Source organism: Schistocerca cancellata, chromosome 4 (assembly GCF_023864275.1).
Source record: "Schistocerca cancellata isolate TAMUIC-IGC-003103 chromosome 4, iqSchCanc2.1, whole genome shotgun sequence".
Taxonomy (NCBI): Eukaryota; Metazoa; Arthropoda; class Insecta; order Orthoptera; family Acrididae; genus Schistocerca; species Schistocerca cancellata.
In genome coordinates, this window is record NC_064629.1 from 496,610,532 (window position 1) to 496,637,273 (window position 26,742).

Genomic DNA, 26,742 nt, shown 5'->3' on the forward strand with positions numbered 1-26,742 from the left:
TGTGGAATGTTTGTTTCATGCGCTACGACGGGGAGAGATGCGGAGAAGCCGAGACGAGTGCCGTGTCGCCAGCCAGCCGGTCGCGGTAAACCACTGCCACTCGCCGACATCGGCGAATGGTTCAGCGCGGTTCGCGACTGCGTGGGCGCCACGTCAGCACGACGTCGCTGTTACTGAGAGCCGGTCGTCGAACCCAGCGGCCGTCGGCACGCGGCGTTCCAGACGACGCTACTCAACAATTGCTTCGCGCCGCCAGCTCCGTACAACATTGTTGTCATTCAAATGAACTATCAAATATGTGTTTAATGCACTAACATGAATAGGGTTTAGTGGACACGAAATGACGTGACAAACATTTGTTTCTTTTTTTTTTCTTGAGTTATTCAATACAGACTCAAAGTATTCATTGGTTCAGTGATATATAGATATAATATGTTTTCGTCATGTTAATGAAGTATACTTGCACGAATGCTAGACATTTTAAACCAATTGTCGCGAGTAAGTGCAAGGACGATTCATGATACGACTGTAAAAATGTATAATAAGTGATTTTCATTACAATCCAAAACACAAATATTATATGGGTAACAAAGAGACTAAAGGTTTAACATGCTCTCACAAATAGCCTTTGTTATATGTGAACAGAACTTTTTGTGATCAAACTGGGTATTAAAACAAACCAGGCGAGATGACCATGGCTCCGGCGCAGTTTTCCCAGGTTTTCTGATCGCACGTAGCCCGAATGGGGGAGCCAAATAAATGTAATGACCCTGGGACTAGGTTGACGGTCACCTCGCTAAGTGTAAGAACAGTATAAAAAGTGTAATTAAACCTACAGTGTAAAAGAACTAAGAAGTGTAAGGTGAATGTTCCAACCCAGGTAACAGACAATAACCAAACAGACGTTAGTGGCAGCATATTGCCGAACATTTCCAACGTTAGTCAATTGCTGCCAGGGGGCATTGTAACGTCTAGAGAAACAAAAACAATATATTATGTAGTAATTAGAGAATTAGATGTATCATATTGTGTCATTGCATAAAATTATGTATTTTTTTTTATTATTTATTTCTGAAAACGTCTGCGTCGGCGAGTAATAAAACCGACACAGAAGATAAATGTTAAACAGAGATTAAAAAAGGAACTAGTATATAATGCGTGATGTAGATTAATGTCTTTGTCTTCTTGATTTGGAAGTTGTGCGAGTAAGATCTCCTGTTGTTGTCGTAGAGAACGCGAATGTAGCACTCTTTTGTCGAGACTAAGCAATGTACGCCATTACGTGTGAATGCACAAAGGTCTGTAATCACTGAGATATTTAAAGGTTTTAATAGAGTTGTTTAAATGAAAACTTGTATTATTTATTGTTAAGCTTGCTTGCATATTATCCCATCCTGTTGAGACATTTTTCAGTTATATAAATATTATCTGTGGTGCTGAGCTGCGTGGAGAACGAAGAGCCGCTGCCGCGGCGTATTTAAACGACTTACAATATAGTCGAGCATACCGCAAGGAAGCGGTAAAATAATAGTAAAATAATATTATTTCTTTTAGCTCCCAGACTGGCAGTGAAGATCAGCAGATTTTATGATGTGTTGCAGGTTGACGCAGGCTGCTGATAGGATGTAATTTACAGTGCAAATAATTTAATGTACCTTCAGAATCTGATAGGAATCTTGCTGTGCTCCGTTCTGATCTGGCAAACTTTATAGTGACAACGTATTTTTTAATGAGAGTCTCATGTTCTTGGGCTAGTCGTGGTATGAAATAGCATTTTAACGAGAAATAAAATCCACTGCGAACTTGTGTTTTTGAACGATCATACGAACTGTAACATCAGTGTTCATAACAAAGTAATTTCAACTTTTAATCACTATGAAGTAGGGAAGATATATTGATTCTTAGCATGAGTTGCAGTTACGAAAAATCGTTCCTTAAATTGTAGGCCAGATCCAGAACAATCAGACTTCCATATATACATTTTATTCCGCTAAAAGGTAATGATGATAAAGAAAAGCAAAGCACAGCATTGCTAAAAGTATTTCACGTAACTCTCTTCGTAAATGTGTTGTTACAAAGAGAATAAATAAACTAAAGAATAACAATTTAACAATTCGCGAGAGAGTTGTACGCGAAAGGGTTTAGCTCTCGCAACAAGCCCCGACTGTGCGGCCTTGCCGCCTCTTAGTTTCCCTGCACCACTTTACCGGTTCTACTAGGTACTGGCACCCTGTCTTTTCTGCAGGCGTGCCAGGACTCTTCATGACAATCTTCAGCGTAGCGGCCATGCCGCTTAAGCTTAAAGCACGCTACGTCCTTTACTCTTGTACACGGGACTCCACAGTCACATGGTAAGTTGCAATGTCGACTTCTACACTCCCGTAAACCTCCATCGCTTTCTCTGTGGTTGCCTTTGAAATCTCTTACATCTATCGAATGAATATTTCTTAGCCTCACCCGACATTCTGCATCTGTGTGCCCAGGCTGGTTGTTCCCATAGCAAATGTTGGTGAATTCTTTACACGGCGTTTCCCGTACTCTACCCTCTGGCTTATTCTTCCTGCACTCACTCGCAATATGACCTCTCAAACCACAGGTGAAACATTTTAATTCCTTAATGTCTCTAGAGCTCGCCGCCGTTTCCCTTCCATGGTTAAAGGTTTCTCTCGCAGCTAGTCCCCTCTCTTTCATGGACAGTACCGCACTCTGCTCTGGCAGTGCTAACTCCACTGCTGCCGCTAGCGTAATTTCATCGCCTCTGCTTTTTACTATCGTTTGGATTCTATCGTTGCTTAATCCTTGCATAAAACGGGCTCTTTCTAACTAATCGAGTAATTCTATTGCGCCCTTTAAGTTATCTCCGGCCGTGACACTGTTTGCGGCCTCCCTTAAATCTCTCTGCATCTCGTCAATTCGACTTCGCCAATGCGCAATTGGCTCTCCCTGTCCCTGTCTCACTTGAAAAATCTTACACGCGTAGTAGTCTATGGTGCGCTTACTTATCTTTTAAATGTGTTGCAACAGAAGAATGCTGAAGGTTACATGAATAGGCTGGATGCCTACTGAAGAGACATTTAAATAAATCAGGAAGAAAAGAAATTTATGGCACAAGTTGACTAGAAGTAGGGTTAAGCTGATAGGACACATCCTGAAAGATGAAGCACTGGTAACAGTGGCTTTGATGATTGAGGGAAGAGAGGGGGTTACCAATTGTAGAGAAGACCTGATGCTCGACTATAATAATCAGGTTCAGGTACATGCAGTATGAATTAGTTATGTACAGATGAAGATCATGTCTGAGATAGATTCCGAGGGTTGCATCAAGTCAGTCTTCAGACTAAAGACCACAACAACAGTGATAAATTTATTTATTATTTATTTGCCATTTTCCTTTAGTCTGTTATCTAGGTGTAAGAACACGCCAAATATTGCACATATAAATTTTTAACATAATTTCAAATGAGTCAGTATAACTGGGCATTATGTCGTTGAAAATAGCTAAAATATCTCCACAATTTAAAAAATATACAGATTACCCCTGTACCATTAAATGCACAGATGCATCAGAAATCTAGAAGGCACATGCCACTGGTCTCATGTACTATGCTACAATACTATATTAAAGTTTTTGAAATTTATCATTCCTGATTACACCATATTATACAACACTACACTACGCTATTCATTACATTCCAGTTCTTGGTATCAGGATGATATTAGATTTCTCAATTTGTTTGGGTGATTAGCCCCTGGCATACACAGACACAACTCAGAATTCACAGTCGCTGTACTGGAATGCTACCCAAGTTTGACGAGATTGGGAGGTAGCTGTCAGTGTCTCAGGAAATCCTTTCTGGTCATCCCTAAGGCCATCTCGTGGCTGACTCTGGAAAGTTGTAAATGGATGTTCTCCTGTTGTGTGCTCTCGTTATCATGAGGTATGGCCTCTTCTTTATTGTCCCTCTAGACCATGTAGACATACTCATCGAAAGCTATTTTAGCTGTCAGCAAGTCCAGTTTGTGCCAAAGCTCCACATTCCGTACCATGTTATAAACAAGTGTATTGTTAAATATCTGTGGTACGTTGCCATATTTTTACTTAGTAATTGGCATAGGGATCATGTCCCAAATGGTAATATGTATCTTCCTTTATTTGGAAGAAGAATGACATTCTTCAGCCTTAATTTTATGTTGGGAAGGAGCTAGTAGGTTTTCCACCACGTTTTTAGCTGGTCCCAGGTTTCTTTCATTTCTCTATAAATGTATGGCAGCATTTCCTTCTTTTAAGTTGCTCTTGAGCCCAGTTTGTTCTTTACCATATCATATTCGCCCTTCTTGAACAAAGCTTGTGTATCTCATTTCGTCATTGCTAGTTCCATTGGTAATAACCGTAGCACCACCAGCAGCATCTCAGTCCGTGTGGTGCCTTACACATGTCAGGTGTGGGAATACATTTAATTGTTTTGTGTTACAAGGAGACACTTTAGATGATTGTATAAAATTATTAACTTATTCTTATGGACATAATCAGAATTGATTGAGGGAAACAATCAAAGTAATTGGAAGCCTCACTTCCATTATTGTTATTAGAGAGGATTGTCACAAGTTCACAATGAGTGAAGTGGCACAATGGTTAGCACACTGGACTCACGCTCATGACGATGATGGTTGACATCGTCGTCTGGTCAGTAAGATTTATGTTTTTCTAAATCACTACAGACAAATGTCAGGATAATTCATTTGAAAGGCCACAACCAGCTTCCTTTCCCATCCTTAACAAATTCCATCGATCTGCAACTCTCTAATGACCTCGCTTCGATACAACATTAAACTCTAATCTTTCTTTCTTCTTTTTCATTTATGTGTTCACCTGGAGGCATTTTTATGAACACCTTATCACTGAAAAATTAAGCACATTAACGTAGGCAATAAGATCGCTAATACAAACAGCTATGGGGTCACTACTTGGAGCACTTGTAAACGCACTCACATTGTAATCATAATGGAAGATTCACATGGTTCCAACCCTTCCCTTCAGAAGCGTGCTAAATTTTTAGCTACACTCCTACACAGACACAGAAAGTGAGAGAGAGTATATGTGTGTTGGTTTTCTGAAGGGAGGAAAGAGATAATAATCAAAACTACTTAGATGATGGGAGCCTGAGAGTGCAAAGATGCAGAAGGAAATTGGCCATGTCATTTCTAAAGGATCGAATCTGGCTGTTATCTATTTGTCCTAAAAAACTTAGGCAATGCATGAAAAACACAGAAACCTAATTAGTGCTACTGAAAGCACTCACTGTATCCAAGATAGTAAAAGTGATATCCCAACATTATGGAGAAAACAGTAGCTTAAGTCGGAATAAGTTGATGTATGCTCCATTCGGATTCCTTCTTCCTCAGTTTTTCTTTCTCTACGCAATAGCCCGTGGGTATGAACATATAACAGTTTTTGACAGCCGAAGTATTACTGGCAGAATAGAGCTGTGCAGGTAATGGCGTGTTCGCTGTTGTGATCCATCGCTCATCATATACAAGTAGATATTACTAGTCACTAGCATCATATAGCCATATCCCTCTTGCCGCCAATAAGAGACACCACTTTTCCCTCTTCCCGCTTTTAAGAGGAGGAGTTCTTCCTATGAGATGAGCACACTTCGGCTACCTCTGATTTTCATACGTGGTGCTTAGAATGTGTTCATTATCACTGTTGGTGAACCAGTCAACTTTGCTGCTTTCCCCACGCTCTGAAATCCAAATAGGGGAATAGGGTTTGTGGACAGGGTAACAGCATACAGCAAAAAGTGTCTTCTTGAGCGCAGCTCCCACAGTGCCATCTTCAGTTGGTCGCCGCTACGTCACATCTTAAGAGTGTGTTTACCCTGCACCCAGGCTGGGACTGGATGGGCCTCAAAATTTATGAGCTCAAAATTCGATGAGACACAAAAATGTGAAAACAGAACCAAAGTAATAATGAAAACATTGTTGTGTAATATGGCAGTAATTGGATAGCGGGGAAACACCTCTGGCAGCACCTGTGTTATTATGACCTTTCGGATAGGGCTGGCTAGGACGCGCCTCGATTGTAAACCCTTTGATTTGGATTGCCGGGCCGCGCTTGCACAACAATAGCCCCCTCTTGAGCCGGTGGCCCGTGCATGCCGGTGGAGCTACACTTCAGGCTCTGCAGTAAACGTATAACATGTCTCCCATCTGTTTTGTCACAAATATCACACCAAATGTTAATCAGCCTTTGTCACTCAACATGCTGTTTTCGTCAACAGCTCTGATTGAAGACGAATTTCTTTACATTTAAGTTTTAGAACAGTTACAGCATCAACTCTACACCAAAATAACCCTCTCCCTGGCATTCTATCATTTATTGGAAAGCTTTATCTGATAACCTGCACTAATTATAATGTACTATTATAGCTCATGTTTCATAAACCACTGTTTGTAGTGTTGTGGCACAGATAATCTCCTTCTCCATGTGTATGCACCCTCCGAACACACCGCAAAATATATATATATATATATAAATTCTAACATGTTCATTCATGCAGTGCACGATAGTATACATGTGGGAGCGAAAAGCGTCCTTACCAGAGGTCAGTGTGTTGTAAAGTACTGGGTCAAACATTGAAGAAGAGGTTTTAAAACTCGAAAATGTGTATAATGAATAGCAGACAGTGAGTTCAGTAAAAAGTTCTGCTTTAAAACAATGACTGTGCACTAGTCCAACTTATTTCATCGTTATAGACAAACTTCGCTTCTTGCGTTGTACTCCCGTAAAAATATATTCTGTTTTGAAATTTTCGTCTTCCATGTGCTTCAGCTCATACTGAAACGTATTGTTACTCGTTTCTGAAGGACATAGAGAGAAAACTCTATCTGTCTTTCAGTATTCATAAGACGAGGCCATAACCACCCATTCCCTATGTGCCTCAAAATTCGATGAGACACAAAAATGTGAAAACGAAACAAAAAGAATAATGAAGTCATTGTTGTGGTAGATGGCACTAATTGTATAGTGGCGCAACACCTCTGGCAGCACCTGTCTTATTTTGGCCGTTCAGCTGTGAAAGAGTTTGGATCCCTTGGCGCTGCGGACAAGTCCACAAAGCCTGCAAAAACTATGCAGCAACAGACAGTGACGCATAGATCGTATCCTTTAAACTGGTTTGAACTGCATCACGATGTAACGCAACAGTTGACCATAATTAATTTACCTGTTTGGCAGTGTTCGGGGCTATGCTGAATACGCGCATTTTTCTTCCAGTTAAAGTAAAAAAAAAATCAGAATGTAAGCACCTTTGAGACGCCGAGAACGTTGTAGTTTTGTCATCGAATGATCCAGAAAAGCATGCATAGTTCCACTTACCTTTGGTTTCATTACATGAATTTCCTAAAATGAATACTACTCGCAAGAGCTATAAACAGTTATTTGAAATTTTAGCTAGTGGCGATCTAAAGCATGTAATTACTTACAGCATGTGGTATTGTACAGCACGTACGCAGAACTACAATAGCGAAAACGTTAAAAATGCACATCTCACGTATTAGTCAAACTAAGGCAGAGAAACATCTATAAATGTAATTATGTTTTTCAGCATCTGCAGTTTTTCATCTCCAACAAGAAAGAAATTAAGTGCAATGTTGCAAGCTTTTATTGTAGTCCATCAACACCAAAATCTCATCTGAGATAAATTTCTTCTTCTCTTCTAATTGGAAATACTATGTGTGCATGCTGGTAATTGTAGGATGTGGACCAAAAATAATTTTTAGCATTTTATAATATAATGTGCAGCCACTTGTATCGGCGGGGGAAAAATTGGTATATATTTCGATTTTTCAAGACATAGATAATTAAAACAAGACTACGGATCGACACTAGGGCTAAACCAATCGCTAGTAATCCGTTTTATTATATTCTGCTATGTTTGACACTACATTACACCAAATTAAATCCGTGGACTCTCGATCGTGGCATTAAAGTCACTCAATAAATCGCATTTACATCTGAAAGAAGACATGTATTTGTGTACGCCATTTGAAAAGAAAAAGGTTCACGTGGTTGACAAATATCGTCATGTCACTCTGACTGCTACGATTTATGAAAAGATAAATGGTTTATTAAGAAACTATCGTGCTACACTGATTGGATGATTAAAGGTATATAACTACTTGGTCGTCTGCCCTTTTTCGCTGACAAGACAGGTCAAAATGACAGCAGGTCTGTGGTACCACACCGCGCAAAACCCAGAGAAAGAAACTCCAAGGTCTACGAAAGTTCAACGAAGGCGAGATAAGGGACAAAAAGGAAGAAAGGGATATAGAGGTAGGGACGAAGACTGGCCAGATCGAGTTATCAGCCGGAAGGCCAGAAAACAGAGCATACTGAGGGGACATACACTATGTGATCAAAAGTATTCGGACACCCCCAAAAACGTACGTTCTCCATATTACGAGCATTCTGCTGCCACCCACTGCCAGGTACTCAATATCAGTGACCTCAGTAAATATTAGACATCGTGAGAGAGCAGAATGGGGTGCTCCGCAGAACTCATAGACTTTGACCGTGGTCAGGTTATTGGGTGTTACTTGTATCACACATCTGTACGCGATATTTCCCCTCTCCTAAACATCCCTAGGTCCACTGATTACGATCTGATAATGAAGTGGAAACGTGAAGGGAAACGTACAGCACAAAAGCGTACAGGCCGACCTCGTCTGTTCACTGGCAGAGACCGCCGACTGTTGAAGAGGGTCGTCATGTGTAATAGATTGACATTAATCTACACCATCAAACAGGAACTGCAAAATGCATTAGAATCCACTGCAAGTACTGTGGCAGTTGCACGGGAGGTGAGAAAACTTGGATTTCTTGGTCTAGCGGCTGTTCATAAGCCACAAATCACGCCCGTAAATGCCAAACGAAGCCTCGCTTGGAGTAAGGAGCGTAAACATCGGATTATTGGACAGTGGAAAAACGTTGAGTGGAACGACGAATCACGATACACAATGTGGCGATCCGATGGCAGGATGTGGGTATGGCGAATGCCGTGTGAACGTCATCTGCCAGAGTGTGTAGTGCCAACAACAAAATTCGCAGGCGGTGGTGTTATGGTGTGGTCGTGTTTTTCATGGAGTTGGTTTGCAGCCTTCGTTGTTTTGCGTGCCACTATCACATCACAGGCCTACATTGATATTTTAAGCACCTACTTGCTTCGCACTGTTGAGGTGCAAGTCGTGGATGGCGATTGCATGTTCATCATGCACGGCCTGTGGCAGAGTGGTTACACGACGATAAAATCCCTGTAATAGACGGGCCTGCATGGAGGCCTGACCTGAATCCTACAGAACACCTCTAGGATGTTTTGGAACGCCGACTTCGTGCCAGTCCTCACCGACACACATCGATACCACTCCTCAGTGCAGCACTCCGTGAAGAACGGACTGCCATTCTCCAAGAAACCTTCCAGCACCTGATTGAACGTAAGCCTGTGAGTGTGGAAGCTATGATCAAAGCTAAGGGTGGGCCAACGCCATACTGAATTCCAGCACTACCGATGGAGATCGCCACGAAGTTGTAAGTCATTTTCAGCCAGGTGTCCGGATACTTTTGATGGCATAATTTACGTCCCACAGCCCCCGCCACTTAGCAGAGGTACCCCTCTCTGAGATTGCATAGGAAAGACTAGCAACAAGGACAGGGTAAGATACTCACAGAGAGACGACGTATGAACTTGTGTAGCTGACCACGTGAGAGGGGGGAAGAAGAGTAAACAAGCAGGTTGGATGAGGACCGGGCTGGACCACCAAACCCTGACAGCTGCAGCCCGGTATGGTCAGAGGAGGCAACAGAGTATTCTGCCAACCCCTCAGTGGGTCGATAAGGTTAAGACACCCTCCCTGAAAGAGAGTGATAAAAGCCTCCATCACAAATAAAACGTGTAACTCAGACGCTGAGGCGAAACTACGATGCTACTCTACAACGTGCAGGAAAATCAAATTTTTAACGTGAATATTTTTTTTTCAAAATCGACTGAGAAACGGTACTAAGAAATCACGCAAGACCAAAACTTGTAGAGTTTTCTTTTTTTACTAGGTAAGTAAAGCTTTTACGAAAAATACTATTTATAAAACGAAGTTGTGTAGTCTTATACACCACCAAGAGTGTCTTACACCTTGAAAATAAGGAAGTGAATTTTTCCCTTCTTCGCGGTGCTGGCTCGGCGCGAGGTGTGAACGCCGCTATTCTATGCTATGACAATTTATGGTTTCTATGTTCACGACCTGGAAGCGCTAATGGGCAGTAGCATTACTGCGACTAGTTGTTAGGTACTGGGCCAACGTTACAGCTTCCCTCAAGGCCTGGAGACGAAGCCAGAGAGTCGCTCTTGTACTCGGCAACAGGTGGCACGCCGGCCACTGCTCTCTGCGCGCTATCTGTTTTCTCCCTGTGCTACTAACCAACCCTATCGACCCAGCAGAAGCGGCCCGTACGCCACCCCTTGCAGCTCGCTGTTTTACTGTGTGTGAGGGTGATTTTCGAGAACTTGGCTTCACGTTGGAGGTCAGGGTTTGACGCATACTACAGTTCGATACACATAGTTTCTTGGTGAAACTGCTCATTTAACTGATATGAAACCATTCTGGATACACGGCCATTAGACGGGAATGGTGAAACCTTAGTCCTTAGTTACTTCCGAATAAAATGAAAAATACGTACAGTTTTTACGAAGAATTAAATTTAACAGCGAAGCTGTAATCAACAGCCAGTCAAAAAACCGCTTAATATGTATAGCAAAGTGCTCACGCAAATGCCAAGCGGAGGAACCGAAGATTGCAGAAGCGATGGTCAATATCAGACGCCTGAATCAATGCTTACTGTCTCCGAATCCACGTATGAAAGGTGTCTTTCACAAATCAGTACTGTACAAACAAGAACTCTCCCTTTTTTCTCAGTATCCCGATTTCCCGTCAAAGTAGGAAAAATTCTGCAAATAGCGCATCTTCGCTACCACCCGTCAACGTTTCTGTAGAAAAGCTGCAACACATATGCAGCCAATGTATCGTCACTGACCTGTTTCATTATTAAGTTACGTCTTGTGAAAAATTGTTTGTAATGTAGTAAAAAATACACGTTATTATGCACATTGAGATGGAACTGTAGCTTCGACTTAGCAGTCGTTTAAGCGTTCGATATTTCTCCACCAGTGTAACTGAATTCGGCTGAGAAAAAAAAAACCATGCGAACTCTATAAACAAAGCTTACAATTGTTAAAGTTCTCAAGTTGTTTAAGAAGAGATGTACACCCAGACAAAATTACGAGAAAAGCAGACTGCTCTACAAGGAAAAACAAATGAATTGTGGAATGTTGATAAGCATTTTGAAGACTTGAGATCTCATGTGTTCTAATATCTACAATACCATAGTATGTTCATATTTTACAGTGTGTCTGACAACTCATATTTTTCCGAAACGAGAAAAAAAAACTGAAAAATGCAATTGGCCAGGGATGCACCGATGTCAGTGGCTGACACAATGGATAAGCATTCACAATCCCTAAATGTAAACAAACAACATATTACAAAAAGTTACGTGTTTTAGTGGTACATATGTTTTGTCTACGGAAATGAAAACTAGAGGTACAGTTAGTGACTTGCTTTCACTGTTCTAGACGTCATAGTTCCTGAAATTTATAGACTTTAAAGGATGGCTACGGACCCACAGTTTCTTCCGTAATGCGCAGAACAAGGGTTGCTACAGCTTGATTCAGAAGATTGCAGGCAACCCACATTACGGCAGAAACTGTGGCACCGTTTCCGTTATTTCCAGTAAGTATTCCAGAAGGTATAAATAAGATTTAGAGCAGTGAAACCAAGTCTGCCGTCACTAATTGTACCTCTGAATTTCATATCGGTAGTAATGTAAGATTTAAAAAAAAAAACGTAACTTTGAGTTTAAAATGGTATTTATTTACACGTACCGGTTGTGTTGTTGTTCTTTGGGGAAGGAGACCAGACAGCGAGGTCATCGGTCTCATCGGATTAGGGAAGGACGGGGAAGGAAATCGGCCGTGCCCTTTGAAAGGAACCATCCCGGCATTTGCCTGGAGCGATTTTAGGGAAATCACGGAAACCCTAAATCAGGATGGCCGGACGCGGGGTTGAACCGTCGTCCTACCGGTTGTGCATCCTGCTTACAGTGTCAGCACATGACATAGGTGCATCCGTGGCCTGTTCCATTTTTCAAGTGTGACAAAGTTAGGAGGCACACCCTGTATATATTGTGAGTCATGTAAGACGTAACGCTGCAGATGTTTCGTTAGCGTTTCCAGATACCGAAAAGAAGTTTTCAAAATATAGTACGCAAAGGGGCACGAACTTCGATATGTGATAAAGAGCCTTATCTTTTGTATCGGTCCAGATATGGAAGGAAATACAGTTTTTTAAATAAGAGTGATATACTTTTGTTAATGACATTCGGAATCGCATGAGTACATCTTTATATATTTCAATTCAATGGATTTCGGGTCATGCCCATTCAGCCATGTCAATAATGGAAAGCAATACGATAGAATATCGGAGACCAATTCGTTAGTTACGATGATATGAACATAAGGATAACAAAAGACCCAGACCCCGAGCGGAGAAAATCTCCGACCCAAACTGTGTCTTCTACCTGCAGGTCTATTCTGCTTCAACATTCCTTGTATACAGACATATACACCAATGAGAAGAGGTTAGACATGCTTCTTTCACACGGCGAATGTCAAAGAAATGCTGTCGCATTGATCCAACGGTAGAGGGATGTCTATCCTGATAGTCGCTGTCCGTTGCGCCAGGCACGTGCATTAATTATTAGTTCACTAGCGCTAACAGGTAGCTTCAACATCAAATAGTGAACGAAGAGTGCAATTGACAGAGCACATAAAGAAGCTGTTCTAGCTTTCACGCTTATAATTCCTCATGGTAACACGAGATGTACTGCAAGTAATGTGGGATTAGCCAGACGAGTGTCATTTGTATCTTGCATCATCAGCCAAACCCTCCTTAATGATCTGTCACCATGTCAGCAACTCTAAGACGTGACTTCGAACGTGATACAGAATTTTATGGGTTCACTCTCTGTCTGGGACACGGCTCTACGTTTTTTTCCAACATGGTGCTCCATGGAAATTCCATTGTGTGACCTTACTTCATCCCAGTGGTGCTAAAGAAAACTATGTACACTCACTTTCTTACGAACTTTCTACCCGCTCTTCTAGACGAGGTACCACTAGATAAGTGAGAGTACATGTGTTTATAACACGACGTCTGCCCAGGTTGCTGTTCGCGTGTTGTAACTCAAGTACTGAAAGAATAGTTTCCTAATCGTTGGACAGGATGAAATACTGCACAACAATGGCCTGCAAGGTCCTCTGATTAGACTTCTTGATTTCTTTGTATGGGGAGAACTGAAAGATGCAGTCTATCATGAAGCTCCAACTACGCCAGGCTACATTCGCAGTACAACTGCCATAGCACGCAACGGCATATCATCCACGGTAATTTCTTCTGTTCGTCTATCTCTCGAATTGTGGTTGAAAATTTCCCTTGTAGTCGGTGGTAAACAAATTGAGCACATGCTTAAGTAATGCATAAGACTATAATTCGTCAAAAAATATTTCTCTTGGGGGTGCCATGTCGTTTGTCATTCTGAATAAAATATTTAATTTACTTAAAGTGTATTCACTGTAATTACAATTATGAGTACTATCTGCAGACACATTTGTGCTACAGGACTTGTTCTACCTTTAAGAGGCATTCAGGTGTCTCAAGGCAAAGATAAGTCAGGTATTATTTTCGTTTTTGTAAATCTGAGAAAGTTATTACAGCAGTTTTTTTCCCGTAAACAGAGCTGTTAAAGAAATATGAACGACCGCCGTTACTGTTTCGGCTCGTAAATGGACAACTGCCAGACGTAAAGTTAATGTTCCTACAAAAACCGGGAAACGTACAGGTATTTAAAATAGTGGTCCTAGGCACCATCTCAAATGCCAGAACCTACCATATGGCATTTTTGTGGATACAAAACTCATAGCTCATCCGGTATTTGTCGTATAGGAAATGAGTGGTCTTAGCATCGTAAGCCTGAGTTGCTGCATATAATCTTAGAGCCTGGGATGAGTGCTCTGAAGGTGGTGTTTACAATGCAACAGCAGACTCTCGCCGCATTGCCTTCCAGTTTCAGTTAATTTCTCGGATTTTTTGGCGAAAGTTTTCAACGTCTTTGTGGACTATGCAATGACACTCTAATTGTCATTACCATAGACACTGAGTGGATTTATGGAAAGTACACCGTTCCATCAAGAAACATTATTACTTCAGTGTCTCGACCGATACAAGACTTACGATTCTTCCCCACATATTAAAGTACGTGCCCCTTAGCGTACTATAAATTGTCGAAGGCCTCGTTTCGATATCTGGAACCGTCCACAAAATAAATCGGGTTTTACATCTTACGTGACCCACCTTGTTATACAGAGCAAACACTAATAAATTCGACAAACTGCAGTGACAGCTTCCTAACTGAAAATGGAGGACAAAGTTCCTGTGAACATGTGTCAAGAAATGGACGTGCAACGACAACAAATCTTCCTGAAAAACAGTGCACAGCTTCATCGCATTAACGTCGCAACAGGTGCTCATGGGATTGCAAGTGATCGAGACGGTAGCGGTTGTTATGCAGGATACACACAATCGTTCCTTGGCGGGCCACTTACGTATTCCTTGTACTAGGATTCGCGTCAATCACACATCCTACACCACATAAGGAACACACGGCACGTGGTCAGAGGAAGTGCTGTTCATCAGCGTCATCTACCGTGGCAACGATGCATTTCCGGAGATATGTTCATAGGACCTTTTATTCTCCATTTTCAGTCGGGAACCCGTGCCTGCAGTTTGTCGGTTTTATTATGTTCACTCTCTATATTACATTTCATGTCTCTCCTGTGAATCTTCAGGCCTATCTTCTCTGGTGTTTCGGCAGATATTTGCTATTTGGTTTTGGCACTGTAAAGCTGAGTCAGCCCAGACAACTACTACTCGTAACGTTTTGTATGTGCCCCAGTGTCAACAGAAAGTATATATGTATATATGGCCAGAAACAGTTTGAAAAACGTGTAACGGTGCTGGAGGGTAGGTTGTGCCGAGAAATAATTGTCAAAAAAAAGCTCTTAAGTTAGTCTGTCAGGCCGTAGCGTTTACTGTAAAACGATCTTAAAGGGTCTGAAATTTTGTGTGATGACGTTGGTGTCTGTGAGGGTACTTGTTTAGGTATAGCCGTGCTGCTTTTTTTTGGCTCTGAGCACTATAGGACTTAACATCTATGGTCATCAGTCCCCTAGAACTTAGAACTACTTAAACCTAACTAACCTAAGGACAGCACACAACACCCAGCCATCACGAGGCAGAGAAAATCCCTGACCCCGCCGGGAATCGAACCCGGGAACCCGGGCGTGGGAAGCGAGAACGCTACCGCACGACCACGAGATGCGGGCGGCCGTGCTGCCTCTCGACCATTTCCATCTCCTTGGCCGTACAAAAATACCACATTGGCATGTTCCCGACATGATTAACAGGATGGTATTCATGTCGGGAACAAACCAAGATGGTGTACAGCCAAAAAGATGGAAATGGTCGAGAGGCAGCACGGCTATAACAAAACAAGTACCCTCACAGACACCAACCACATCACACAAAATTTCTGACCCTTGAAGATCGTTTTACAGTAAACGCGATGGCCTGACAGTCTAACTTCAGATTTGTTTTACAATTATTTGTCAGCACAACCCATCCTGCAGCACCGTTACAATTTTTTCAAACTGCTTCTCTCCATTTGTATATAGAGCTCCGATTGATTTTTCCATCACTAACGTTACGATGTATAGCATAAAGTAGGGTTTCTACGGAAGCATTTAGACAATCGTTTTTCTCTCGCACTATTTGCGAGTGGAACAGGAGAAGAAATGACTGGTAGTGGTACAAGATACCCTCCGCCACGCATCGGATGTTGACTTTGAGTATGTATGTATGTGTAGATATAAATAGATGTAAATGGGATAATAGTGAGTAGTTTCTGGAATTCCATGGAGAATAGTCCACGAATACTTCACTTGTAGGGTACTGCTCGACCTCAATGGAAAGACACCCTCATAAAGATTACACAGGCCAACGATGGTAAAACTTTTTTGGAGAAAATACCTTATTCTTACGTTACTTATGGTGGTAAATCCAAATATGATACTTAAAAAACTGTATTACCCACCATTTCTTCACATTTTACAATTAATTTTATTAAATTAAGCAATATCTTAAAGAATTTAACAGCTTTTATATAGTTAAAATAATTTAAAAAGGAGGCGTAATGAATGTAGACTATACGTTGGTAACACTGCTGAAAAAAATTTGCTGGCAAAACAGGTCGATGCTATTTTTTAGTTAACACATGGTGTTTTGTTTACTGTCAACCAAACCTCTCTTTTCCGTTTCCTGTACATGTTCTCAGTACAATGTCTAATCATAGTTGTAAAAGCTCTGCTGAGAGTTTTTGTTATATTTGAGGTGATTTTTTACTAAGAAACACCAAAGAAACATTAGAGACATTGTAAAAAGTTTATACATCGTACTTCGGATCTACACTTGGTGATAAAAATAAACCTTGGGCGCCACGTAAGGTATGCCATGTGTGAGTTGAAGATCTGAAAAAATGGTCCAAAAAGGAGAAAAAAAAATTTAGATTTGCTGTTCCTCTGATATGGAGGGAGCCAAGAAATCATTCCGATGATAGCTACTTTTGCAGTGTTGATATTACTGGTCGTAATTCGAAAAACAAGTAGGTAATAAGCAAATCTAACCTTCCTTCCCCCATCCGACCAGTAGGGCATGGTGTAGAATTCCGGGTTCCTGAACCACCACATGATTTCAATTCCATTCCAGAGGAAGTATTTTTTGATGTAAATCTGATTCACATGAACCAGATGATGATGAATTCCACTGTAGTACAAAGAGTCTAGAGTCCAAATTGTTTACTCAGACCGAGCTTAAAGATTTGGTTAGGTATCTGGGCTTAACGAATGGAAAAGCTTTATTGGCAGTTGGAACCTCAATATACACGTAGAGAAAGAAAGAGCAGCAATTTTCCAAGTTTTTTCAACACGAAGGTGATTTAGCGTACTGATCAGACATTCCCAGTCTGATGAATGAGTTTGGTATTGAATAAAAAAAGGAAGACTGGAGACTTTTTTGATCTATCCAAAACTAGTTTAAAGGCTGTTTTATTACACAATGGCAACATGTATGCATCTATACCTGTTGGACATTCTGTTCATATGAAAGTAAGCTATGAAAACCTAGAAATCGTGCTAAATGAAATAGGCTATTCTATTCAGGACTGGATGGTTCGTGGCGATCTAAAAGTACTATGAATGCTCCTTGGTCAGCAAGGCGGCTTTACCTAATTTCCATATTTCTTATGTGAATGGGACAGTAGGGCTAGGGATCCACACTGGTGCAGAAAGAACTGACCTGTGAGAGAGTCTTCAAAACCTGGCGAGAAAAACGTTCTACGCAAAACCCTTGTAGATCGAAAAAACATACTTACCACTTCTACATATAAAATTAGGTCTAATGAAATAGTTTAGTAAAGGCTATGCCTAAAGATGGATCATGTTTTAAGTATCTCTGCCAAAAGGTTCCACACCTTTCAGAAGCTAAACTAAAAGGAGGCGTCTTTGTCGGACCTGATATTAGAAAATTGATATTAGATGTTAACTCTGAATCCGCAATTACCTTCAATGAGAAAGAAGCATAGCTATCATTCAAGCAAATCGTTGCAAGGTTCTTAGGGCATGAAAAAGACCCAGATTAGGTTTCTGTTACAGCTACAATGTTAAAGAGGTTTAAGACTTTTGGGTGTTTAATGAGTCCCAAAGTTCACTTTTTGAACAATCACCTGGATTATTTCCTGGACGATATGGGAGATGTTATTGAGGAGCAAGGAGAGTTTTTCACCAAGACGTTAAAGTGATGGAAAAACGCTACCAAGGCAGCTGGACCACCAGCATGATGGGGGACTACCGTTAGTCACTTCACCGAGAAGTTCAGCAAGCGACTCATAGTAGAAAAAGCTGCACAAGAAACTTCAAAGAAAAAGAAAAAGAAAATACTAACAAATTCCAGTTGACAAGTGAAACCTCTATTAACATATATCATTGTTAAAAGTAGCTCACTGTAAATACAAACCATGCTTATGTAGCAACAAAGCTTTTCATTAATTTTCCCGTTTACCGTATAGCATATTGCTCGAGAACTATGGGTGATACATTTGGATTCGGCTCATAAAAATCTATAGAGATTAGCTATCAAAGTAAAAAAAAAGTTTTTTCAAAAAATTTTTCGTTGGCCTGTGTTGTTGATCTTGGCCAGGAGTCCACAGACTCGCTGTTACTAGGGGCCGCAAACCCTTCACTGACTAGGTAAGGACCGAAGAAAGAGAAAGAAAGAAAGAGAAACAAGAACACATGAACCACTCGAAACCAAACTATATCATTCCCTGCAGGTCCACGTGCAACTCGTTGCAACGTACGCTGTTGCGCAAGTTGCAGAATAACGCCCGATGACAGCGGCACAGGTCAAAAGACTTGAAAGTTCTACAAGGGCTCGGCCTAGAGTTTTCGGGAGGGAATGAAAGAAGAGATCAATGGCGGCTCTCATGCGACCCGATTTAGAGAATCCGGTGTGATTGGTGACGGAGCTTAGTAGCGACAAGAACTATGAAGAAGCAGAATTTTACTAGAGTTTTCTTTTCATGAGATGTGGATTCACACGCTGTAAAAAAATTGCTGGAAATCTGGCAGTGAAACAGATTTTCCACGCTCCGAGTGAAACCGTGACGGTGCTGCATGTTGCTTTACCAACGAAGAAGAGCTTGTGGGCCTGTTGATAAGAGCAACACTGTACAGGGTAGTTCTGAAGGAATAGCAAGTTATTTATTTATGTAGACACGATCATTTATGATCGTAGATAGTGTATATTACTTTCCTCTCCCACCAAGAAATGCTTATGGAATAGGTAATAGATAGACTTATAGAATATTGAACCTCAGGTAGACTTAAAATACATTGTCCTTCTTCCATTTTTCTTGAGAAGGCTATTGATTTTTTTCTGATCAAGAACGAAACATTACGTCTGTTACAAATAATTAATAAGTCAAATTATTTACTAAATTAATTATGAATTATGAGAAATGTGGGGATAAATGACACTTCCGGGCGCCGCATTACCAGGAATTCAGAAAGACTGGGGAGGTCAGCTTTGCAGCAACAGCAGGCAGCAGTGAGTGGTGTCGCTACCTCCTGCGCGTCGCTACTGCCCTGGTACCACCAGCGCCGATTGAGACGTTGTCTTCACCCTTGAGGACATCAGAGAGACGCGAACGACGACGCTGACTGCAGATACCCTCTGGATATGATGAATCTTGCACACGAACGAACGTTACACTGTACAACGAAACATTATTAGTTTCATACAGGAGGCAGCTACTCAGATATCACATTACTTGTAGGGTTGTAGCCTAGAGTGATAAAACCTCTACGAGTTCTTACGTGGGCAGTTAGTGTAGTACTGTGAGAGAAGAGTATTTACAGAAGAGTACGGACGTCTTTGTAAGTAAGAGAGAGAGAATGTCAGTATTGTGTCAGATGACAGTTTGTCGAAACTCCTCTAAAAGCAACCTAAGGTATCACTCTCTCTCTCTCTCTATCTATCTATATATATATATATATATATATATATATATATATATATATATAACTCATTCATGTCTTGTGTAGTTATTGATTCCGAATCAACAATAAAGTGTGTGAGGTGAACATCAAAATCGTGGGTAAGAACTTAGCATTTCTGTGCCATAGTGGCAGACTGCTTCAAGGAAAAAAGTGGAGAAGGCTAGCCCAATCATGCGATGCTAGCTGGGAAAAGTTTTAATACATGATTTATAGAGTGGGAGGAGAATGTGATGCTGGAAGGTGGCAGAACTGATTAATCGTTTTATCGAAAAAATTTTGAGTATGTAGAATACTGAGTAATGTATGCGTTGTCTTGTAACTAGTGACAAACAGATGAGAACTTTTCGATGCAAATTGATAAAGGGCAGAATGTGGGCCACAGTACTGACAGTACTGTTGTAACGTCAATGGCAACGGTGTGGAAAGGGATGTTAGGAAACAATGGCAAATATTTCTGCTTAGTAAATATGACGAGAAATAGCTAGCACCCAATATCAAGCATTCAGCTCTGGGACAGAAAATGGAGAGGATTAACCCAAGACTTCAGGAGGATTGTACAACACCTTGTACATATTTAGTTGCTGACCAAAGGTGAGTGGGATGGGAAGGGCCTCCTAATACGGTTCAACAGCCGGGTATAGTATAGGCAGTTTCATTGTGAAATTCAACAAAGCCTGTTTAATTAACTATACGCGAGTCCAATTTTTGCTATCAGCAGTACTACGAGTGACGGGTATTTACAGATAACAGAGTGTCGAAAGCTGGATGAAGGAGATAAACAACAGAGAAAACTGCTATTAAGAGATTCCAGCAGCCTCATGGCCTGCAGTGTCTGAGTGCGAAGAATGCGCTGCATCGTTTAGTGAAGTGCACTATGCGCTAAATGGAGTCAAGGTTACATGTGTTTGTTGGCAATGAAAGACGTTCTGCAAACCATTACTATAGTTATTACAAATTAAAAAAAGACATCGCGTGTCGACTATCTGCCAAGATCAAATGCGTACGCTATTCCGTCGCAGTTAGTAATAACTGATGGGAAGTCGTATAGTTAAACGTATATTTCGGATTTAAGCCCTCTGCTGTTCACGGACTATGTAAGGATTTAAGAGACAATCTGAGGAGACTTTCACAACTGCAGACCTTTGCAGATGTTGCCGTCAGTTGTCGTCTAGTAAAGTCGTCAAAAGATCATAACTATTGAAAAATGATTCAGACAAGATGTACGCATGGCGTGAAAACTGGAAATTTGCCCTGACCAATAAAAAAGTGACGTCTTTCTGCTAAATTGTAGTTACACGATAAATAACACATGTTTAAAGGTTGTAAATGCAAGTAAATACCTAGGGATTACAGTTCTAAACAACTTCAATTGGAAGATAACGTAGAAAACACTGTGTGGAAGGCAAACCGAAGATGCAATTTACTGGCAGAATACTCAGACGACGAAGTAATCTTGAAGATAGTGCTTACACCACGCTTGTTTGTCCGCCTCTATATTATTGCTGTGCGGTAGCGGATCCATACCACGTAGGACTGACTTAAAACGTCGAAACAGTTCGAAGAGGGGTAGATCATGTTGTGATATCGCGAAATAGGGGGGGATGAAAGGGTCACGAATATGATCTTCGAGTTGAGGTGACAAGCATTAAAACAAGGCGATTTTCATTGCAGCCAAAAGCTTTCCACGAAATTTCAGTCACCAATTTTCTCCTCCGAATTTTGAAATATGTTGACTCACTTACCGGAGGAGAAAAGACCACGTTATAAAATAAGAGAAACCAGAGCACCGAAAGATATAGCTATTTAGTTTTGCATGTGGTATTTGAATGTGGATCGGTAGAGAAACAGTCTGAAACAGTTTTATGAACTCTGTACCAGACACTTAAGTCTGAATTGTAGAGAAATCATGTGGATATTGATATAGTTGCTACTGTTAATAAGCATCTTTTAGATGTACAGAATGTCTCTATTAAGAAACTACAAGGGCATTTTTATAGCATTTCAGCAAATATTTGCAGTTTTGTATTTTCAATGCTGCTAATCACCTCTTTGATGCGACGCGTTATTTTGTTTCCCGTTACAAACAAAATCATTTATGAAGTGGAATTTAACGTGGCTATTGGATAGAGTAGTCCAAATTTCGTCTAGTGCGATGTTCATTTCACGGAAATGTGATAACAAGGACATTAAAAGGCAACAAATAAACACATTCTGTCGACGATGGGCATCGCATGAGACATGTGATGATCAGCGTCTCTTTGTTCTGTCACCAGCTGCTCGTTGCAGATACGAAATGGCAAATATTGGCCGAAACACCTGAGAAAATGCTCCTGACGGCTTTTAGGGGAGACATCTGGTATAAATGAAAATATGTACAGGCACTAAATTGAACCAATCGTGGTTTTTTAAAAACATAAATATTTTAAAAGACCTTTTTCCGCCTTCTTTTTCCAAGTTTTGATTGGCTTATACTTACAGAAAATAATTATTTTAAGCTAAATGAAATTAATGGGAAAGACTCAAATAAGAAAAGTGAGTTGTGGAGACGCATACATAATGTTATTAGGGAGAACTGAATGAGGAGAAGCACGTTCACATTAAAACAGTGGTTCTACGTCATCTTATATCCTGTAGAGGAACTAAGAGAGGCATAAGAGCTTTAAATAACTAGACTAGTAATCGTTAAAAGCTGGGCGCGATACGGCAGTTGTTTTTTCGCATTCCCATAGTTCATGGATATCGCAGATGAACTATAGATTCTTACAGTTAATCTGAGGGTATCGTTTTAAAGAGGAATGTAGTGTCCCATTGCTTTTGTCTGAAACTGTTACTAAAACACAACTGTGTCAGGGGGAAAGTGCACATTAATTATTCTTTCTTCAGTGGTGCTGAAGCATGTACCCTTGTTAAATGCCTTAGTGCTTATGACAGATAAAAATAATATGTAGTGTCTGTAAGTGAACTACTGAATTACTCGAAAAACGCTGTTCATAGAAGTTACACGAAATATTTTCCTATGATGATGTTTTGTGGATGCATTATTTTTATTAAATACTATTCATTCTGACACATAAAGCAAGGAAACGAGATCGATGTGACGGCGGGTTGTCCCATTGTAGCCAGAAGAGCAGAACATACTTTCCTGTATATTATTATATACAACCGCCGATACAGCTGTGAAACCAACTTCCATCTATCTGATACGGAAGACTCAATTAAGTACATACACTAATTTCATTACGCGTAAAGGACTATTAAAAATTAGTCTCAGTACCATCGCTATGATGCACATGGTTAATATAGAACGTATGAATGGCTTATTTATTATAGCCACACTTTATTTATATTTATGACGCACAGGTTCATCATTCGACACTATATCTCGTCTAATGGAGATATAAACATAAACACTGAAGCAGTTCTCAGTGTAATATTAACTGATATCTTTGTCTTGGGAATGAAAGAAAAATGACTGGATCTGACCATGATCTGCTCCCAGAGAGAAAAAGCCACATCATTATATGCAGAACACATAACTTAGACGATATCATTTATGATTTACAATCATCATCAAATCCTGGCACATAGCAATATTATAGTTGTATTGTAAAATACTCAAACAATATCAATTGGTGTGGGACACCAGTTAAACGAAAAAAACACAGCTTTAACTATGCATTATTACGCTACATACAATCGAGCGAGTTGGCGCAGTGGTTACCACACTCGAGTAGCATTCGAGAGGACTACGGTCGAATCCCGCGACCAGCCATCCTGATTTAGGTTTTCCGCGATTTCCCTAAATCGCTTCAGGCAGATGCTGAGATGCTTCCTTTTAAAGGATTCGGCCGAATTCGTTTCCCATCCTTCTCTAATCCGATGAGACCGATGATCTTCCTGCTTGGTTCCTAGCCCCAAATCAACCAACCAACCATTACTTAGTAGAGAACTCATGAGTCATAAATGGGAATAAAAACATTGTGAATGATTCTTTTCTTAAAGCAGTGTCGATTAGCGTTGAGTCATACACTCATAGATGTATGTCATGGATCAACGTACGAATACGGGCAGCACGTATCCATATATTGGACAAGACATGCGAGGAGCTGTACTGTACCAAGTACACCGAATATGACAAACTATTGTAAGGAGGGAGGAACAGTTTGTTAAAATATGTGATGAGCAGGCAGTTGGGAAAAGAATTACGATCTTTGCGATTGGCTTTGTTGAACCATATAGCTAATACAAAATCATATACCTAGAGAAATAACGGCATAAACAGTTTGTTCAAAAAGATTTAAAAATCATTTGATAATATCCTTATAGGTTCAATACTTCTAGCTATAAAATATCGATACATCAACTATAGACATATGTTCAATATCAATAGCTAAGTTATGTTGACACTTCATCTACAGACAAAATAGTATATAAACACGAGAACTTAATAGAGACTGCGAAGGGAACACCTGGAAGTTAGATGGTTTATGCAGTTTCAGAAAGAACACCAAATATCAGATACGCACATTATTATCTCCTATAAAAAGGACTGTTCACATATTTAAGCATCTCCATGACACAATAATACAAGAGCACTTTTTGAAAGGGACACCTTAATTCTGATAATGTTTTTGAATAAACAGATTTGTTGTGCTTCCAAGAAACTGCAGAAAAACAGGAAGTGGTTTATATCTCCTGTCTTCTGATAGCCGCAGAATGTGTCATCCTTGAGCCTATCGGATGTAAGTGGTAACAATTTGAACTATAGAACTATAGTTACTACAAATTTGTAGGTAGTTTGTTTTCAACTTAGTGCTCACCTATAATTATTGAAACACGGGAGGAGTTTCATATTGCTAGTACTACCGCAGTGTAGTCCATGTCTATAGCAGATTTATAGGCGCTAGCCCCGTCTGCACATACGTCTTCAATCAGTTTCAACATCTGCAGCATGAAATATGAAGCTGGCAGACTAACGTTCATGACAAGACCAAAAACACAGGCAATCTTTGCATCTAGTCGCCCTTATGATTGTAAACCAGTTTCATCCCAGCTGGAGACTGTAGAAAGTGAATTCTCATAGCCCTTCGTTTATTTAGCAATGATTCTCGTAAAACATCCAGTATTTGAATATTAACTTTACTGTTCCATTAATGGTATTAATGAGTCGCATAACGATCTTTGAGTCTGAAACAAATCAGTAAATTCTGGAATGCTGCTTGACAACCAGATTTGAGATGCTCTCGAATCGTTGTTGACGTAAAAATTGAACCATATGGAGGTAGGTGAAACTGCTTGGAATATTTCAGTAAGGAGAAAAAAATGGTCATCTTACTGCTGAAGTTCCTTGATATCTTGAGCTATGAGTATACACATGAACAAAGTGGGTCCAATAAAGATTAATTTAAGAACTTAGACTTGAAATGATTGTGCCAAACAAATGTTTCATAAACATTTTAATAGTGAATATCGAGTTTTCCAACTGTTATCTGAATGGAATTACAGATGGGTCTACTTTGCTGTCGGTTTCAGACCAACGGTCGATGGCACAGACTGAGTCTCCTGCTGTCCACAGTACAGGACAAAGATTTCTGAATTTCGATTCCGACCCTATGAGCGGAAGATCGTCTTTCATTTATCGTGGGTGTCTGATTAATTTACTACTGCGCTACTCACTCCTTTCGCAAATAAATCTGCAGCCAAGTACTGACCTCGAGGGTATAGTGGGGTTTCAGCGGCTGCTACCAGTAAGTTATTTGTCGAAATCGATCTCATTGCTCCAAGTCTTGTCCACAGGCATCGGAATTGTACCAGGTGCTACTCATGAAGTGCTCGTTTAGCAGCGTTTGATGTGAGGAGCATCCAAAATCGTTGACTAAGCGGACAAAGACCCTGGACATAGTGAAGAGAGTGTAAGCGTCTGCGCCCTTTTAAGTTGCAGCTACAAATCTCATCACGTTAATGTTTTTTTCCGTTTTCTTGACTAAATAAGATACGTGATCAGTCAATGCGAAAAGCAACGATGCAGAATTCCACGTGTCTTTTCATTCTGGCGATACGTTATCATTCAAATTAGCCATTATTTTTAAATGTAAATTAGTGTCAATTTGATGTACAGATCAATAACATCTCAGATTAAATCCATGTGTTGGATATTACTTCCTTTTCTTCCACCCTGACACTATTAGACATTTCGTTGCATGTACCGACTATGGGTAAGGCGATTCCTGTGTGCTGTGCAATCCGCAGATAAGCAAGGGCAGTTCAACAGAAGAACCGTTCCATTTACCATTGGTTTGCGTCGGACTCTGACGCCGCACTCCGAGAGGGGCAGAACGGATGCTGCACACAGCTGTGGATGGTTTTCTATCTGTTTCGTGGAGAGAATTTTCATCTGTAGGTTGTTCAACATTCATAGAAGTGTATTCAGTGCACGATCAGGCACGTAGGAGAGCGTAGCATAGTGAACATAATCGATTGTACGTCATAATTCGTCAATAACTTCCGTACTTTCTTTAACTCTCTCAACTCAAACTATAAGTACAGGAAATGGTCGAATACTGAGGAAGTAGCAGGACAAAAGACATAACGAGTACCCAAGTTGTCAAGTACATCTTCCGACCAGTTGCCATTCATTTCGCTTTGGTCGTGGTTCCAGTTACAGTTTCTGAGCTTACTTATTGACGTCTTGGTATCTCTATTCACCTTTTCACAATAACTTATCCAGCTATAAATTTTAACTTTTTAAAATGTCTCTTAGATTGAGACTCTGTCTCCTGGTATTGCAGACAATCTTACCAAGATGAGGAAATATTGTACTACTTAAGTACTAATCTAAGTTGGGGAATCACTCGAGAAATTCTCGTACGAGGGCTATTAGGGAAGTAAGGAACGATAGATCACA